The sequence below is a fragment of the Triticum dicoccoides genome, chromosome 5B, assembly GCF_002162155.2.
Source record: "Triticum dicoccoides isolate Atlit2015 ecotype Zavitan chromosome 5B, WEW_v2.0, whole genome shotgun sequence".
In the NCBI taxonomy this organism is placed as follows: Eukaryota; Viridiplantae; Streptophyta; class Magnoliopsida; order Poales; family Poaceae; genus Triticum; species Triticum dicoccoides.
Window position 1 is genome coordinate 720405501 of NC_041389.1, and position 7382 is coordinate 720412882.

A 7382-nucleotide genomic window follows, 5' to 3' on the forward strand; every position below is an offset into this window, starting at 1 on the left:
AGCTTTTCTTATCAAATTAGGTTTAGCAACAAATAGGTTGTGTAGATGTGCAACTAGGTGAGCAACCTATATGATGCAAACAACAACAACAACAAGTGCAAGCAAGAGATACAACACAACAATAGCTTGCGCAAAGTAAAGGGAAGAGATAACCACAAGTGGAGCCGGTGGAGATGAGGATGTGTTACTGAAGTTCCTTCCCTTTGGGGGAAGTACGTCTCCATTGGAGTAGTGTGGAGGCACAATGCTCCCCAAGAAGCCACTAGGGCCACCGTATTCTCCTCACTCCTCACACAATGCGAGATGCCGTGATTCCACTAGTGGTGCCCCTGAAGGCGACGATTGAACGTTTACAAACAAGGTTGGGGAAATCTCCACAACTTGATTGGAGGCTCCAAATGATACCACAGAGCTTCACCACCACGGAATGTTGCTTCGAGGTGACCCAACCGTCTAGGGTGCTCAAACACCCAAGAATAACCAGATCTGCAAGGGATTAGTGGGGGAAATCAAATTTCTCTTGGTGAAAGTGTAGATCCGGGCCTTCTCAACCAATCCTAGAAAATCAACAAGTTTGATTGGCTAGGGAGAGAGATCGGGCGAAAATGGGATTCGGAGCAACAATGGAGCTTGGGGGGAAAAGAAGAGATGATCTTGGGGAAGAAGACCCCTTTTATATAGTGGGGGAAAGAATCCACTCGTTACCCCCACGCACAACCCATGCATTGCGGTACTACCGCACCACGTCGCGGTACTACCACACGCACGGTAGTGACCAGAAGAGAACTACTGCACGAGGCAACGTGCAGTAGAACCGCCAGAGCGGTACTACCGCAGGTCCTTTCAGTAGTACCGCAGGGTAGTTTACAACAGCCACAGGAGGTACACGGAAGTAAAAAATTACTTACGTGTCTACCTCCGCTGAAGCAGAGACTGTGCAGAAATCCGGCACGATAGTACCGGACGCAGTTTTGTTGTACTACCGCCCGAGGGCGGTAGTGAAAAACTATATCTGCAACTACTACCGTAGGCGCACGCAACAGGTGCTGGTGACAGCAGTACTATCGTTGGCACCTTGCTGCCTTCAATATGCACATACATGGAAAACGAACTAGAGCTCCAATGAAGCGAAGGATAGGTGGTGCAATAGAACAGATGTGTATGTGTTGATTCCACCCTAAGCTTTCCGAAGCGGACCCCCTCTTAATAGGATGGCTTTCATATGACTCAAATCCATCGAAAAGAAACTTAGAAAGAAACCGTCTTCGATAGACTCCGAGGGGCACCGAATCGTCTTGTGCCTAGACATGAGATATCTGAAATGCTCAATGCACATGATTAGTCTGTAAATATATTGTCATCAATCGCCAAAATCACGTAGGAGAATATGCCCTTAAAATCTCTCCCTTTTTGGTGGATTGATGACAATACGAGATTTGCACATAAGGATATGTAATGAACATATGCAAACCCAAAGTCTATAAAATATAGACACGCTCCCCATAGATGTGTGCATTCTTTGGATATGCTTTGGACTGCAAAGCACACAAACTAGGATCAACACCCCCCCCCAAATTTTATAGACGAGGCATTCCTTGCAACAAACTAAATAACACTAAGCATGGAAGCAAGGCATAGCATGTGAGCATGAAGATAAGGGCACATAACAAATAGACTCACAAGCTACTTAACACACTAGACAATAATGAGATAAGAGTGATAGCATGTCTCACACCATATGATAGAATAAGTCTCCTGGTCTCACATAGAAACAAAACCAACCAAAGAAAAAAAATGAAGGTTCAACGAAATCATTCGCAAACCTACTCTCTCTCCCCTTTTGGTACCGAGACACCAAAGAGGCAGAGAGGACACCTAAGACACAGGTGGTAGATCCCACTGCAGAGAGATCATCCATCGAACTCCTCCTCTGATGCGGCAGGAAGAGACTCCTCATCAGAATCAACCCACTGAAAGTTCTTCTTCTTCTTCATCCAAGCAGCTTCAGGTGTAATGTTCTTCCCAGACCCACTCGAGATGGTTCCGCCAAGTTTCCTCAGAATCAGCTTGTCACGCTGATGACTCTCCTTCCAAGCAACATGTGTCAGATACTGCCCCTTAGCCTGGATGCAAAACAGAGTCTTCATCCTGTCCTTGAGCTACGTGGCCCAAGATGGCTCAACAGAGGAAGGCTCATACATCTCGAGACTGTCCTCATCCTCAAACTCATCCTCATCAACATCCATGTTGGCGGCAGCAGGCTTAGTGGTACTGTTAGCCCACTTGTCCTTGTGACGCAGCCGAATGGGCTCATGACGGGTCCAGTTGGGAGCCTGAGAATCCACACCTGGAAAGGTCTCCGCCCACTTCTCCCGGATCAAGTAGAACAAGTAAGGTCCATAGATGGGGACCTTAAGATGAAACACAGCCAACTAAAGCTCACTCCACATGGCATGGGAAACATCAAGCTGTCCAAGAATGCGAATCCGCCCTTTATCACAAAGGTGAAGCATATCCACCAGATAGGAATGCACCGGGTCCTTGTTTCCCATACGAGGAAAGAGAGTGTTGCAAAAGATTCTGTGCATGACATCAAGAAATGGGTTAGCACATTAGATACCTTGCCAGTGGCAGGCACCTTCTCAACAAGGTATGGCAGTAGCTTCTCCTTGGGGTCAACATTTGGGTTTTCGTGCAGGCGCAAACCAACTGGATTCTCAAGCCCTCATCATGAATGTGCAAAAGACCCATGAACTCCTTCCAGGTAGCAGTCATCCTCTCACCATTGTTCATCCAAGTCATTCTCCGCCCCACATCAGTGTGGAAGTGGACGAAAGCAAAGATCTGACCCACAATCTCATGATCATAGTCTAGATGAAAGGAGATGATTTCCTCGATGTGAATCTGCTCCACCATGTCTAGAGGTTCACCAAAATATGCCTGGTCCTTCCTAAGATGATCCATGTCAATCCACTGAACAGGTACATAGATATTCTTCTTTGCCTTGATCACATCTAGGAAGATGGGAGTCTGTTGCTTGGTCCAGAATAAGTCATTGTCATTGACATGTACCCTAGGGTGGACATAGGGGTTGATCTTCTGGCGAATCTGAAACTCCGCTTGAGGCATCCCATCCAGACAGACAGCGGGCTCCTTGAACTTGGTTGCGGTCCTCTTGAAGTTGTGTTACGGAGCTTTGGACCCCCCAGGTGCATCTTGATTGCGAAGGCGCTTGGAACTCGTATCATGAGAGGGATTCGAGCGTCTAGAACCGGAATTGGAGCCACCACCTATGACACACAACACAAACACAAGAGAAGAGCGATAGAAGTCATTGCAAAGACCAAGGCAAACAAGAGAACCACATAGAAGTGAGAATTGGTAGGACAAAATAGGGCAATTTTAGTTTGAGCGGTAGTACCGCAGGTCATGCGGTAGTAAAATTTTACTACCGCACCTACCGCGGTACTACCACTCCAGGTGGTGCGGTAGTACCGCACGAGGAGGATTCCTCAAAAGCAGCGGATTTGAACAACCGTAATTTCAGATTGGTACTACCATAGATCAAAACTACCATGTTGTATACTACCAAATAACATTGCTACCGCACAAGCACTCTCCAACCATCAACTCAAGCAATGATTTAGCCAAAAATCAATGAAACCAACTCATATGGCCCCCAAACCTAGAATCAAAAAGGAGAAGCATGGAGAGAAGAACTAGGAGCAATACCGGGTTCCATGGCACGAGGGAGAGGGGGGGGGGCGCGATCCCACCGGTCGGAATGGGAGGAGAGTGGCCAGAGACGGAGATCCGGCGAGGTCCTCCGGCGCCGTTCCTTGAGAGGAGAGAGAGAGACACGAGAGGAGAAGGAAATAATGGGTATGGGGGAGTTGGAACCCCCTGCCCGTCCTTAACCCCCTCGTGGCCCCGTCGGCGCGGTAGCACCGCACATCATCGCGGTAGTACCGTCTGGCCAGTGGTGGTACATACTGCCGCTCACTGGGTGGTAGTACCGCTCTGATGTCTACTACACAACCTTCTTCTTGTAGACGTTGTTGGGCCTCCAAGTGCAGAGGTTTGTAGGACAGTAGCAAATTTCCCTCAAGTGGATGACCTAAGGTTTATCAATCCGTGGGAGGCGTAGGATGAAGATGGTCTCTCTCAAATAACCCTGCAACCAAATAACAAAGAGTCTCTTGTGTCCCCAACACACCCAATACAATGGTAAATTGTATAGGTGCACTAGTTCGGCGAAGAGATGGTGATACAAGTGCAATATGGATGGTAGATATAGGTTTTTGTAATCTGAAAATATAAAAACAGCAAGGTAGCAAGCGATAAAAGTGAGCGTAAACGGTATTGCAATGCTAGGAAACAAGGCCTAGGGTTCATACTTTCACTAGTGCAAGTTCTCTCAACAATAATAACATAACTGGATCATATAACTATCCCTCAACATGCAACAAAGAGTCACTCCAAAGTCACTAATAGCAGAGAACAAACAAACAAATTATTGTAGGGTACGAAACCACCTCAAAGTTATCCTTTCTGATCGATCTATTCAAGAGTCCATAGTAAAATAACACGAAGCTATTCTTTCCGTTCGATCTATCATAGAGTTCATACTAGAATAACACCTTAAGACACAAATCAACCAGAACCCTAATGTCACCTAGATACTCCAATGTCACCTCAAGTATCCGTGGGCATGATTATACGATATGCATCACACAATCTCAGATTCATCTATTCAACCAACACAAAGTACTTCAAAGAGTGCCCCAAAGTTTCTATCGAAGATTCAAGACGAAAACATGTGCCAACCCCTATGCATAAGTTCACTGAACCCGCAAGTTGATCACCAAAACATACATCAAGTAGATTACGTGAAGATCCCATTGTCACCACAGATAAGCACAGCAAGACATACATCAAGTGTTCTCAAATCCTTAAAGACTCAATCCGATAAGATAACTTCAAAGGGAAAACTCAATCCATTACAAGAGAGTAGAGGGGGAGAAACATCATAAGATCCAACTATAATAGCAAAGCTCACGATACATCAAGATCGTACAACCTCAAGAACACGAGAGAGAGAGAGAGAGAGAGAGAGAGAGTGAGAGAGAGAGAGAGGGAGAGAGAGAGATCAAACACATAGCTACCGGTACATACCCTCAGCCCCGAGGGTGAACTACTCCCTCCTCGTCATGGAGAGCGCCAGGATGATGAAGATGGCCACCGGTGAGGGATCCCCCCTTCGACAGGGTGCTGGAACAGGGTCCCGATTGGTTTTTGGTGGCTACAGAGGCTTGCGGCAGTGGAACTCCTGATCTATTGTGCTCCCCAATGTTTTTAGGGTATATGGACATATATAGCCTAAAGAAGTCAGTCAGGGGAGCCACGAGGGGCCCACGAGGGGTGGGGGGCATGCCTAGGAGGGGTAGGGCGCGCCTCCCTACCTCGTGGCCACCTTGAAGCTTCCCTTACTTCCACTCCAAGTCCCCTGGATTGCTTCCATTCCAAAAATAACTCTCCCAAAGGTTTCATTCCGTTTGGACTTCGTTTGATATTCCTTCTCTTCGAAACACTGAAATAGGCAAAAAACAACAATATGGGCTGGGCCTCTGGTCAATAGGTTAGTCTCAAAAATAATATAAAAGTGTATAGTAAAGCCCATAAACATCCAAAACGGATAATATAATAGCATGGAACAATAAAAAATTATAGATATGTTGGAGACGTATCAAGCATCCCCAAGCTTAATTCCTGCTCGTCCTCGAGTAGGAAAATGATAAAAACAAAATTTTTGATGTGGAATGCTACCTAGCATAATTCTCAATGTAATTTTCTTTATTGTGGCATGAATGTTCAGATCCAAATGATTCAAGATAAAAGTTCATATTGACATGGAAACAATAATACTTCAAGCATACTAACAAAGCAATCATGTCTTCTCAAAATAACATGGCTAAAGAAAGCTAGTTTATTTTATTTTGTTTCTACTTATATATTTTTATTAAAGTTTATTTTATTTTATTTTGTTTCTACTTACATCATCAATTTTCATCCCTTTCCGACTTCATTTGTTATTTTTCATGCATTTACTGATTGTTTTGAGCTATAAGACCGTGAAATTGAAAAGCAGTTCAAATGAACTCTGAAAAGGTTGGAAGTTGGCATGGTATCATCATTTCATCCACATAGCATGTGCAAGAAAGTTGAGAGGGTTACAACAAAAACTGGATGCACTTCGTGTACAAAACGGACAATCTCTTTCGAAGTATCAGGATTTCATACGGAAACTTGTCTGTTACAATAGGCATTTCAAATGAACTACGAAAAGGTTGAAAGTTGGCATGGTATCATCATAATAGTTGTGGAGAAAGTCTTCACTTTTTCTTTGCTTGTGTCCTTTCCTTATTGCACCGTAACCATGGATAATCTTCATCACTTATCAGGATGCTTGGGTCAGCCTTGACTTTGAAGGGAGGAATTTCATGAAACTTTTCATAATCTTCGGACATGTCTGTCTTGCCCTCCACTCCCACGATGTCCCCTTTTCCTGAAAGAACTATGTGGCACTTTGGCTCATCGTATGATGTATTCGCTTCCTTATCTTTTCTTTTTCTCGGTTTGGTAGACATGTCCTTCACATAGATAACCTGTCCCACATCATTGGCTAGGATGAACGGTTCGTCAGTGTACCCAAGATTGTTCAGATCAACTGTTGTCATTCCGTACTGTGGGTCTACCTGTACCCCGCCTCCTGACAGATTGACCCCTTTGCATTTAAACAAAGGGACCTTAAAATCTACTCCGTAGTCAAGTTCCCATATGTCCACTATGTAAGCAGAATATGTGTCCTTTCCCCTCTCGGTTGCTGCATCAAAGCGGACACCGCTGTTTTGGTTGGTGCTCTTTTGATCTTGGGCGATTGTGTAAAATGTATTCCCATTTATCTCGTATCCTTTGTAAGTCAATACTGTTGAAGATGGTCCCCTGGACAACGAGTACATCTCATCACAAATAGTGTTGTCACCTCTGAGACGTGTTTCCAACCAATTGCTGAAAGTCCTGATGTGTTCACATTAATCCAGTCATTGCACTGCTCTGGGTGTTTGGAGCGCAGACTGTTCTTGTGTTCATCGACATACGGGATCACCAAGGTAGAGTTCTATAGAACTGTGTAGTGTGCTTGAGACCAAGAATATCCGTCCCTGCATATTATTGTGTCCCCTCCAAGCATGCCTTTTCCAGTTAGCCTCCCTTCATACCGTGATTCAGGGAGACCTATCTTCTTAAGGCCAAGAATGAAGTCAACACAAAACCCAATTACATCCTCTGTTTGATGGCCCATGGAGATGCTTCCTTCTAGCCTA